Source organism: Harpia harpyja, chromosome 17 (assembly GCF_026419915.1).
Source record: "Harpia harpyja isolate bHarHar1 chromosome 17, bHarHar1 primary haplotype, whole genome shotgun sequence".
Classification (NCBI taxonomy): Eukaryota; Metazoa; Chordata; class Aves; order Accipitriformes; family Accipitridae; genus Harpia; species Harpia harpyja.
Genome location: NC_068956.1, coordinates 6,584,733 through 6,597,891, shown reverse-complemented (window position 1 = coordinate 6,597,891; position 13,159 = coordinate 6,584,733).

Below are 13,159 nucleotides of genomic sequence, written 5' to 3'. Positions count from 1 at the left end.
TCTCCCCATCTGTATTGTACAGTGCCAAAAACCTTGTCTCGGCATGACTGCTGTGATTTATTATGTATATCACTTTCTTGCAACAGTGTCATTTCTACTCTTGTGTGGTGCCTGTCCTACTGTAATGCCTACAATCTGACTGGGTGCTTTGGTGTTCACAGTGCTGCGGGCATCCATGCCCTTCCTCCATGCTTCATACTACTGCAAACGATTAGAAAAGCTGTGGGTTGGGGGGCACCATTAATCAGATGTAGCTTCAGATTTAAAACAGGTGTTTTGGCTGAATTTCAGGTCTATTAGAAGTCAGCCCTTCTGGGGCACAAAACTGGTGGGGCACAAAGCTGAGCACACACTCATAAACTGTAGCAGGCTCATTACCAAGGATTTGAGGGCATATCTGGAAATAGCAACAAAAAAACCCAGCAACCATAATCTGGGAAGTGAAGGGGGCTGATGAAGAAAAGTTGCAGAGGCAAAAAATTCAAAATAGGGCTGGGCAGATGGAACTGCTGAAGGGAATGGTAAGAGGGGCAGTGATGGGGCAAGGAGGCGATAGGGAGGAAAACCAGAGGCAGCGAAGCCACCTGAATAAGGTTGGGAAACACTCTTTCAGTGTTCTATAAATGATTTGGCAACATGTTGCAATCCAGATGTTTCCCATGACCCATTTCAAGGATCACCATAGTTTCATTTGCTGTTAAGGGTTATAGTATTTTCCCCAGCTTTTAAGGAAAGGTGGATTTGATGTCAGCCCCAGGAATTTAGCATCTGTTTGAGTTAGAGACATGTAGAATAGACTGCAGGAAACAGAAAACACCAGCTCTTTGGCTGCCCCAGTGTAGCTAGCTATGACGTATGCCTGTGTCCACGGCCTCTTAGGAATATATGGTTCATTTCTCGTGCACCTCTGGCAACGTAGAACTCCAGAGCAGCTGCATGGCGAAAACCAGGTGAAAAACAGCGATCTAAGGTTATTGATGCACTTCTGAGCAGCCTAATTTTGCCCAGCCTCGTAGAACTCTGCCCATTTAACTGCAGTATAATAATTTCAAAACCATTTTCAAAGAGTTTGGCGAAGATTAACCCAATGTTGCTTTTCTATGAAAGACATTTAGAGTCATACTCCAGCTTGACTACAATAAGAATTCAATATAATTTGCATCACCATAGCAACTTCATCAAATAATTTTATGGACAATAGTTAATTTGTTCTTGTAACACCTCTAAAAAGATAAACTGGGACATAGAAAAGTTACGGTCAAAGTAACACTTGTTAGTGGCACAGTGAAATAAAGTAGCCCAGGAGTGTGGTTTTCATTACTCATTCATGCTGCCGACGCGATCAGGCAGCCAGCAGAGGTATGCGAAGTGGCCAGATTACAGGGCAGGGGAGGAGACGGCATGACCATTGAGGACTGCTGGAATATCGCGAAATAGCCGCAACACACGAGGGAGTTGGGATACTTTTTTAATTGATACCCCTTTCCACTACTCCAGATGTGCTTGTTTACACCTCCAACATTCCTCTTGCTCACACGTAACATGATGACCCGCCAGATTTTACTTTTGCTTCTCTTGTATCCAGTTTATATGAAATTATGTTTCTGATCCTTCAAACTTTGAGTACTCAGCTCCTTCCTTTCCTAATGATCATTATTCCATGCTCAGTTCATTCCTGCCTCAAATACACCACCTTCTTCCATCTAAATACCCACCTTGAACCTATCCAGAATGTTCCTGCTGAAATCACCTATTGCTCTGCGTTCCTCTTACGGCACTTGCTTTTCTTCTAGCTCCTCACTGTCCTCACATCTTGTCCAAATCTTGTCCTTGCAGACAAAGCCAACTTCCTCAAGTCCACGTTGAATCAGACATCTCTTTTTTAATTCTCTTTCCTCTTTCTGGGAATGGTGACAGCTTTGACGTTTCTTTTGTTCCTCTCACATTTCCTCTTTTGTGCCTCTCTATGTAAGACCAATATGCAACATCCTTCCTCATACATAGTATTCTGAGCTCTGCAGCTTGTGTCACCTTCTCACACGGCTCCAGTTAACTAGTAGTTGGTGTCCCTTGCTGTTCTGTCCCCCAAAAGGAAGCTGCCTTTGTCAAGGAAGAAAGCAGCTGCCTGAGAGCTAACGTAAATTTGACATGAGAAAAGCAGGTAGGAAGGGAGAAAAGTGAGTCAGTACTGTTTCACAGGAGGGGAGCAATCGGAACTAATTTTACTGCATTCACTTAGGAGTAGGATATCTGGGTAGGAGCTCCCGTGCCATATGAGAAGATCTAAGTAGAGGTGGAAAACAAATGTGATGCTTCTGAATTCTGTTGTGTGTTATAACACCTTTCTCTTCTTGCCCTGACATGAAACTTGCACATTGCAAAATTGATCGTGTCATTAATGCTATAAGCAAATGCCTTCAAAACCAGGATTGCTACCTGACCGACAAATGTGTGTAACAAATGTCTTTTCGTGTGTAAGATAGAAAGGAAACAAGCTCCCTCACATTTTGTTCGCACTTTCCAGTGGATGTGTCAAACACTCACACCTCTGAAGAGTGAGAGGTACGCTGTCCCCTGTGTCTGCCGTGCATTGCCCATCAGCAAGCATTCCTAATGCACTCCCGCTGCTCATTCCTAAGGACTTTTTTTTACACATCCTTCCTCGGCAGTGGGCATTCTCACAGTAACTCACTCAGATGCTCCAAGGGGAAAAACAAACCTTGCAACACAGCCTTACCAGCATGATAAGTGCACCAATGCACTTCCCTAAAATTTCTGGAGACCATCTTTCATGCAGGAAAAACAAGTGGCCCGGTCCCAGCTAGTGATACTGTCTCCATCCCTTCCCCCTAGTTTCATCTTGAAAACCTAGGGCCTTGCTGCCAAATACTTCTCCCCATCATTCCAGGCTGGCAGTGTTCATGAGACTTGGCAGGAGATAGCATTTGATAAGAATCCTTCTCTGGGCACTTCTGAGAGGGCACTGTCATTCATTTCACTTCCCTGCCAGTTCACAAGCACCAAGCCAGCAGGGTGAGTGCAGGAGGAACTGCATTCCTTTTGGGTTCCTGTAGCTCAGAAGCGGCTCCTATAATTTTTGCCCGTCACCTTTGAGCCAAAAGCAAGCATAACACACTTCAGCCCCAAAGGAGTATTTTTCAGGAAAGTTATAAGCAAACAAAAATGCAGGGTACGAATGGAACAGCCACTTCAACCTGCTGCCAAGCTATAATTGGTACTTATGCTCACACTCTTGCACACACATACGTGCAGCAGAGCTTAATAGATTCCCTCATTAATGTTGAAGCTCATGTGCTCATGCTCTGTGTCTGGGAAAGCTTTACACCCACATGAATTTTGATGTGGAGCTGAAACAAAAATGTTGATGCTGGCAATGCCAACTATAGAGAGTAAATAGCTGGGTCCAGTCCTGCCAATGCTGACTTGAATGGGGCTTCTCACCCAAAAGAAAACCTGTGTGTGAAAAGTATTCTCACGACCGGGTCTGTGCAGCAAAAGTAAATCCTGGTTCCCTTCCTCAAATGAATAAATCCATTTACGCCAGTGAGGTGGTTTCAAGCCTTGTATAGGTAGGTCTCACTCCCTGGTCTTTAGGTGAGATCTGAATCTTGCCCACTGGAGTGAGTCAGGCTATCAGTGTTTGGCTCTGTGCTTCAGGGGTCAGTGACTGCATTTACACGTGGGCAGACTTCATGCTGGTTAAATCAAACTGCTGCACTGAAAAGGATATTAACTAAATGCCTCCCAACTTTCTGATGGTGTATAAGCTATTCTAAATCTTGAAATCAATAGAGGATTTGTCCTAATTCGTTCCAGTACACACAAGTACATAAATGAAAGTGCTTTCCATTCACTGAAATGGAGGAAATGCATAAAAAAAGAAAAGAACTGGGTATTTAAAATTGCTTTGTTTTTCAGGATCTGAGAAGCAAAGAATTACAAGAAATATTGGAGTGACCGTTATCACCTTCTCTGTCACCCTGTGTTTCCTAGTTTTATTTCGTAGAGCTCAAAATGCAATACTTTCTGAGTAGCAGTGGTGCAGGCTTGTCTTGATAATGTGCTTCAGCCACGACCCCTGTCTAGAAGTGATTGGATTATATGTTCTGCTTGTTTCCTCCACTGAGGCCAGGGACAGATGCAGGCCAGATGTGAATGGCAGGGACACAGCGCTCCCTTCACAACCATATGTCAGGCACCCACCTTTCCGCCAGCTCGTCAGCCTCGGGGAGATCCCACAGTGGAGGGCCAAATGCAGGAGAATACAGACTCATAGTTCTGCCTCAGGTTGTGCCTTCTCTCCGACTCCCCACCGCTTGCAGATGGGGTTGAGGTGCCAGAGAGAGGATGAGGCGATATGCTGGGAACAAGCGAATTGCCAGCGCTACAGTGGAGTGGGAGAGGGGCTACAATAAGGCTAAAATTTCCTTGGTAGCCTCCTGGTAAATCCATATCAGTTTAAAGCTACAAGCGAATCTGGCAACAAACTTCTGTGACTTCAGATCAGAAGACGCCTACTGTGTTGGAAGTTGTGTGATGTGGACCTTTCCACTGGCAACTGGCTGCAGGCCAACAAACTTGCTTTCCACGGATCACAAAATCACCGGAATTTTTACTCGTCATTTTTATCTGAATGCAGGAGCGAAGAGTGGTAGATGATCTGTATCTCATTTCTAATGCATCCACCTATCCAATTCTTCTCTTTGGACCACTTCTGTGTGCTTTCACTAATCAGTTAAGCCCTCCCTTGCCTTTTCATACAGTGTCCCTTTTCATTGGAAAGCCAGACATGTTGGCAGTGCTTGCTACTGGAGGAATAAAGCAGGAATAATGATCCAAAAGAAAGGATTATAGTCTCTCAGATTGCACTGGGATATTCTCAAGTCAAACACTAACCCTGCATGTGTTGGTATTCACTTTTAACATTCTCCAAGAGCCTGTTCGTTGCTAAAGACTTTGTGCATTGGAACAGCAGCTGAAACCTAGGAAGACCTACAAAAGTAAGATGCTGATGAACATTCTGTGCACCTGTGGTTTTTAGCCCTCACAACCTACAAAACAGCAAAAGATAAAGAGCAAAAATGAGTATATCAGGTGCACTGAACTGATTCAGATTACATAACCCAGTTGGAGGAAATAGGAGAAGGTAAGTAGTTTGTGCAACAGCTTGTTGACCTGCAAGATCAGATGCCTAAAAGAACATTTAACTAAGAACAGCTGCAACGAAAACAGTAGTGTAGGCAGGTAAAACCACAGATCAAATACTTTGCAGGTCCACATTTCAGCACATGCAGCATGCTTTCAGATGCCAAATTCTGTTCCTATTGAATCTATGGCAAAATGCCCACCGACTTCAAACAGAATAGGTTTTGTCCCTGTAGGCTAAGAGTATGGCCAGCAATACCAATGCAGTATAGAAATGAATTGTGTAGGTGAGGAGGAGGGAGTTGGTACTGCAAATTTAGTGCCTGCCTGATCTGAACACTTTTATTTTCAAATTAACAAAACCCTTTTACTCTTGGGACATTGTATCAATCATTTTTTTTAGGTCCATAATATTTTAAAGTCTGTTGGCTGGAGTGCTTAATAGTTATAAATATTATTTAGTAAATATTTTTTAAATGGTTAAACAAAGTGTTCAGAAACATTAGAAACATTCTTTTCAAAACAGAACTTTTTGGTATTGTAGAAAGTTTTGTTCAGCAAAGCTCTTTAAACCTTGGTATTGCTATTCTCTTTCTTTTACCTTCTCCTCTGTTCCATGACATTCTGTTTACTAAATTTATCCAAACCTATATTCTTAAGCCTTATCCTGAAAGTGGATTTGATAAATCTTTGTAATTGTTTGACATCTCTTAGCATTATGGCATGTATCTGAGTGTGGGTCTGTGCACGGATGTGAAAATGAATAGCAGAAAACAAACTACTGAACTTTTTGTGCAATTAACTAATTTTGCATCAAAACAAGTAAAATTGCCAGCAGTGTATCTGTAGTATTTTAAAATCAGATAAAAATAGGATTGCTGTATTCTTTAATTAGCATAGCTGAAAGTTAGCCAAATCGGCCTTGGACACAGCAGGAGACGTACAGTTTGTCCTGATTTTGTGGGGAATGAAAAAATGTAATACTTGGCACATGAACTAACTATGCTAACCGAAAATGTTATTAAAGCATATTCAACTAAGTCAAATATGGTGGTTTACCAGAGATTAGTCCACATATTTTAACAGAACAGAAGAGCACAGTTTTAAAGTTGTGGACTACTGAAAGAAACAAAATCTAGAGAAAGTGATTTTCAGTGACATGAAGATTTTGAGGAAAACTACTTACATATTGAAATCAGTAAGCTCCTTTTGCCAAACCCTGGCATTCTTACTGACACAGAGTAACATCATCCCCTATGAACAGTTTTGTTTACTTGGGAATCCAGTCTTTTATCACAAATGAAATTGCAAGGTGTTTCAACTTGAGTGGATATTTTCAAACGTTAAGATGTTAAAAGCCACCACTTTTTAATTTCTGTGTGCCCAGTTGCATACGATGGGTTTCAGTGAGGTTAGAGGTATTATATTAACATGGGATAAATTGTTTATTAAACAGGAACAAACATCAACTGAGTGAACATCTTATTAGTGCTTACAACATCTAGCTTAGATGTAGTCCCTGCCTGTGCATGATGAAACTGCAGCGTCTTACTAAGCAGATACTTTTTTGTGCAAATTTAAGGGCAGAATTCTGTCATTCTCAAACACGCATCCTTAAGCAAAGATACTCTCAAGAGTCATGAAAAACTTATAGAAAGTCCAATAAGAAAGCCACTGATGAAATCAGATGCGGGCTTCAAACCAGTCCTGTTAGAAAAAGGTAAAACTGATTCTTCCTGAAGCAGTGAGGACTGAATCCAGAGAAGTTCCTTGAGGAGGGGCATTGCAACCCTCCCTGCAGAGTTTTACTGCTCTAAATTGCAATTTGAACTCCTGCCAGTAAGGTTATGAAGGATATTCAATAAATTAGTGCATGTGGCAGCTGCTTTCACCATTCACTTCTCTGTAGACAGCCCAACTCAGTTTGGGAGCAACACTGTCCCCTATACTAGAGGGCTATATGCAGACAGCTGCCAAATTTCCATTTACTGGCCTTTTCTGTCTTTAGAAATGCTTACTATTATTTTTTCAAGAACTTAATTATGAAGATTGCCTCATTCCCAGATGTGACATTTCACAGCTTTAGAAGAAACAGTTACCTGAAGAACTCTTCAAAATTGCATCACGGAACATGTCTCTTGGTGTTTCTCTAATCCAGATCATTTTGTTTCCTAGAAAGGACAGCTCATCGTTTCATAGGACTGACTTTCCCCTGCACAGATGGTTTGCCTGTTAAAAAAACTATCCTTCAGAAACCACAGTAGAACATGAGCACTCTTAGGCAATAGTTCCCAAATTTGCACTTCTGACCCTTCATGAGGTTGTAGCAGCCCTGAGTGAGGTTGTGGTTATAGCCAAAATCAAATAGTTTCGATAGTTCTGGGGCTGTGAGCCAGATTGAAGGGGAACTTGCAATCAGAAGAGGAGCTACTCAAAAGCCAACTGGACCACATCTTACTCTTGTACCAGCTTCCATCTTCTTGAGACTTTGATGATTATACCCATCAGACTGTCTATAAGATGTATCTGATAGCGACAGTGAGTGAAGATTATTATAGCCCATCCATTTTACAGACAATGAGCACCAAGACAGGAGGCACAAATACAAGACAGGCCCTGAAGACTAGAGGGTGAGGTAGGAATCTTGCCTTTCCTCAAGTCAGAGCCACCGATTCACTTTGCAGCACACTCCACAGATCTGTAACCTCTTTAGGTGAGAAGCATTTGTTGGGCATCCTTCCTCAAAGATCCTCAGATCTCTTTTCTACCCCAACCCCCATATCCCATTGGTGGGAGGAGGTAGGATGGCTCAGTCACCCCACAAGCTCTGTGTCACTTCTCCCTGATACGTACTCTCAAGAAAAGCATAATGCATCCAGGTTCTTTCGTGAACAAAGGGGTGTGTGGGAGCATTTGTTGCCTTAGAGACTTGCTAAACATCTCATGGGTAGCTGGAGCATAACTGAAAACAAAGACCTAATTCCAGTGCTCTTGCAAAAACTTCTGGCCAGCGCTGTCTCTTAAAAAAACAGACTGGAGAAATGTAAACATGTGTTTGGCCAGTAAAGGAGTCATTATATAAATGTTAATTATGAAGAGGATTTCCCATGTACAGGGCTTTTGACACAACTTTGATCCCATGCAAGACACAAGTCTCAGGAATCCCATGCTCTGCCTTAGAACTGTGCTGACACTTCTCCGAGCCCTAAGAAGCTGCAAGGGCATTTGCTGAAGCACAGGAACAGAAAAAGCTTTGATGATTGAAACTGAAGCTTGCACAGCATCATGCTGAAGCAACCTACTATTTAATTAAAAAGTATCATTGGTCAGAACATGTGAGTATCTAGCTATGATAGCTGGGTGGCCCATGCATGACAAAACACAGGAAAAAAATTTTCTAATGACCCTCCCAAACTCTCTCTTGTTCCCCATAATCTAGCTGAAACCAGCCATAAAATCCATGTATCTCATCCGCTCAGTCAGCTATTACCTTCTCCCCCAGTTTAAAGGCCTGCCTTTGGTCTCCCCTCGCCTCCTGCATCTTCCCAGAGGTCTTTATTTTTCTTTGCAAGGCCGATACAATTCAGGCTACACCTACAGAGCACACTATAGCAGCCTACTGAGCAGGTAGGTATAGTAACGAGATGGATTGCTGAGCTAGAATACCTGCAGTATGTACTGCAACCCAGCTAGTTCATTCACTGTATGGAGTAAATGTACCCTTCGGTCTCCTCTGTCTTCCTCCTGACATTTTTTCCATCTTGTCCTTGCTTCCTATGCCCTTCTCCTCCTTCCCTCTCTCCCCTTACCTTCCTCCCAAAACTGTTTGCCCCTTGGCCTTCTTCTGCCCCCAATCCTGATCTACACTCTGCTGCTGTCCTCTTGGGACTCACTTTTTTAAGTAGGTTGCATTGAAAGCTGCTGTTCCCTTAATGAACAGCAAACAAAACAGCTAGTAAAAAATAATTAAATAAAAGCCATGCATTTGGTGTAGCATGGGCTATGGAGTCACTATGTTTTTTCTGTTATGGGTGTGAGATTCTTCTCCTTGCTTTCAGTGTTTTGAGCTGTAAGGATTTGACTTTCACGCTTTCTTCCTCTACAGCCAGGAGAGATTCAAGTTAAACTGACCTTTCCAAAGGGATGCTGAGATTCTCACATGGGTAACATGACTCCAGGCTCCCACAAAGATCACAAGAACTGGGGACAACCTTAGGCTTTCTTTGCTGTGAATAGTGCCATTTAGTGAAGGGAATGACTCACCATGTCCAAAGTGAAGCCTGTCCTCAGACCATCGGTGTGAAGGCACCAGGGGACTAGTTTAATAATCAGCCTGTTGGCATTGCTGGTGGCTTGAGCAGACACTGTGACACTCCTCTCCTCCTCCCTCTGTGGCCATCCCTTCCTCACGTGCTGCCCTTGTGCATGCAGCATTTGTGCTGCTGGGTGATGAATCCAACCAGGGAACTTATCTGACCAAAAAATATTGCTGGCCCTTTTTTGCAGAGTTACTTTTTCAGTTGGATCAGAGTTTCCTGATCCAATTTGTGGTGTGGCTCCAAAGTGTGTCAGCACAGAGTAAAGGCAATGAGAGGTGGGAACATGCAGGCAGGAGTGGGAGTTCAGGGATATGAAAATTGTGCAAGTGGTCTTTGGCAGTCCAGTGGCTGAATATTGAACCACGCTTTGGGACTGAAACCTTCTGTCTGCCTTGCCTGTTAAACTGTTATTGCATGTGGTGCTCTATAAATAATGTCTTTTGAAACTATTGCAAGGCTATTTTAAAAGAGAAATACAGTTACTGAATTTCCACTGTGATTTATCTTCCAGCCCTCCTCCCTTCCCAGTCCCCTGCGGCTGATCATCTCATTTATGTATTTAACAAATGCGAAACAGAATACTCCACCGCTTTTCTCCCCATTCTTAAATAAAATGGTGACAATTCAGCCATTCAAAATGACTAAGCAAGGCAACAGGACTTCTGCTCAGGAAGAAAGACAGAGATCTTCATTTGAGGCTTTAGAGGGTTTCAAATAGCAAGAAAGAGTTGAAGCATTTAAAACCCAGAATTCTTAAGCAACCTTTTAATTGAATGAGTGTTTTATATATCAGAATTTCTGCCCATATCCAAGGGGCTGTATAGGAGTTCTGTACTGGCATTGGAGATAGTTTGTAGGTAAATGTATGCTTTGACTTAGTTATGATATTAATGTTGAAAATAGCATTTTTATTCCAAGCAATAAAATGTGAGTTACAGTTCTGAAGATGACAGAATTTGAAGCATATTTATTTGCAGCAAAAATCTGCCTCTGAAGGAGGAAATAATGTTTTTTTGATAATATTGATTCTGAAATAAAGAAACTCAATGGTGTCAGAGGGCCAGCTTTTCCAAGAAGACGATTCTGTGAGTGCCATCGGTACCCACAGAGCAGGTGATAAATTATGCATCCTTGATCTATGGCTTCTAGACACTTTACCTTTTCTTCTAGTGATGTAATAACAAGCTCCAAAAGGGAGTCAAAGCCTCAGCTGTATTTAATATTGACTCACAAGCTTTTGTCACAGGCGAGCATGATTTCCTGATGTCTTTGACACCCAGGAAAGAAGGATGACCAAGAAACCTATAAATCTTGAAGTCCTGTTTTAGACATAAGAGAGCGAAGGAGAGAAAATTATGACAACGTAGCATTTACATGGTCAAAGTACTACAGTTGTAATAACAGCCCCAATACCCTTGTAAAGCTAAGGAGTAAACACTATTATCTCCGTACAGAAGCTTGCCAAAGGTGATATGCCCTGGAATTTATTTTAAGTAAGACTGAACTCTTCAGTTCCTCTCTGGAAACTAATAAAGAGTTGCAAAGCAAGCCTGTAGCAGAAGTAAGAATAGATCCTGGGACTTGCTGGGTTTCAAGCCCATGCCACCTCACAACCATCAAAATTTCCTGTACAAGAGGTAGCTGGAAGCTATATTAAAAGCTGGGGTTTATTGTGTTGTTGCTGCAGAGGGGACCAGTTGTCTGGAATTTTGTTCCTGCAAATTGTCCTTCATTTGGCATGTCCCTGAAAAGAAGTAATCCTTGTTTCCACTTCTGATGATAAACCACAAGTTAAAACAAGCAGGTTTTTTCTTGAATGCCAACCAGCTATTATTATACAATTCGTTATCAGATCAAAGCAAACATGACCTTAGCCCTCGGACAGTGCATCATAGCACCATACCTTTCACATGGAAAGGAGGAGGAAGGGGGAGGAGAATACATATCCTGCTTTGCTCTCCAGATGTGACTGCAGGTATTTTAAAACATAATTACGGTACCGGCTAAGCTCTTTGGCTTTCAGACTGATTGGGTGTCTCGCCTCCTCAGTCTATTTCTGGGTGCTGTAAATATTGCTGTTCATGTAGCAGGAAAGCAACTGAGCCACAGCCTTGCTGGCTAATGACTCAAAAATGTGAGGACAGATAGAAGCCATACCTATTTCTGAAGTCATTTGCTCAGCAAATCAGTAGAAATCTATGTAGCCTTTATACCTTAGCAGTAGTCCTCACTGCATAGAGGCGAGGGATCATGTTGTGACAGGTGTCCTTCCCTCAACCTGCCCCTTTCTGTGCGTTACGAGAAGCAGACAGACCAGTGCCCAAACTTGCCACCTGTAGGAAGCCTTGGCCAAGAACAGAGGTTACTTTGCCAAGCTGTTAGCTCTGCTGTTGACATTTATAATTCTTTGCATTTTACATTAAACCCCAGCTTCTGGAATTGAGCGGTTACAGGAGAAATTCAACTTCTGTTTATTTCTTTGGAAGGTTTCTAGTGTTCAGAGTTGCAAAGAAAGGACTTACGAATTCAGGGCTCAGAAGTTCGAAGGAAGGGGAACCCCTCTCCACAATTGCTGCCTATAGGAAATGTAGAGCTTTTTAACCAAATTTCATGGTAATGAAATCTGAGTCATGATGTTTTAAGATCTGGGCTGCTGATAGTGCCTCTTTTAATGTCCTTTGCATAGTCCCACAGACTCGTTCACATCTGGTTGTAGACCAAGCGCAGGGTTTGTGCTGTGTAATAGCAGTACAACAGGTTTCCTGATACTTGCTTACACCTCAAAAGTCATGTCGAGTAGGCACTGCTTGCACCTCTACAACTAGTCATTTTCCTTCTGAGCAAAGAAGAGCTTTAGGCCTACGTGGATGGCATTTCCCATAGGTGGTGGCTTTTCCTCGGTTTCCTCGATACAATGGTTTCATCAGCGTTAAGAGCGAGCTCAGTATACAGCGCTGCTGTTCTTAAAATGGCTCTTTCTGTAAGGCTTCAGCTCAGCATCACTTGGGCTCTGAAGGTGATCCCTTTTTCACATGCTGCTCACACTTTTCATTATAACATTTTGAGCAATCACAGAATACAGACTAATTTATCCCTCACAACACCCCTCAGAGGTGTGCAAATGTGTTTTATTATCCTTCTTTTACTAGTAGGGAAAGCAAGACATGGAGATTAAAGGTGATATTCTCTCCTTTGTTTCCATTCTTGGAAAAGAGCCAAATTTATTAAAATTTGGCTGAAGGTCGGGGAGGAAAGTCAGGATGTGGGGGCAGGTCTGGGGCAAACTCCTGCCATTCCTTGGAGCCTGTTAAAAGAGCTCTGTCATAACCTTTGGAGGTCAGGTCTCTGTGAGGTCCTGAGCATGACAAAGGGAGGTAAGAGGGAGTTTTGTGATGGTATAAATTTTCCATCAGTCTGAGTTGAAGGTTGCAGTTTGTCACTGCAGAGACAGGAGGCAGCCAGTAAGTGACACGGGGCTATAAGGAGCCTGTATTTACAGGGGCAGCGAGGTGGCCGTAAGAAGTGACAGGGCTTCTTGCAAAGTTCAGTGAACTGAAGTGGACCTTGAGAGGAGGAGCTGCTGGTAAAGGAGCGGGGAACAAACACCGTGAACAGCAGGATGGTGCAAGGTTTGCTGTGACACCAGCAAGCCCTCCCTGCTCTTGCTGCAGCAA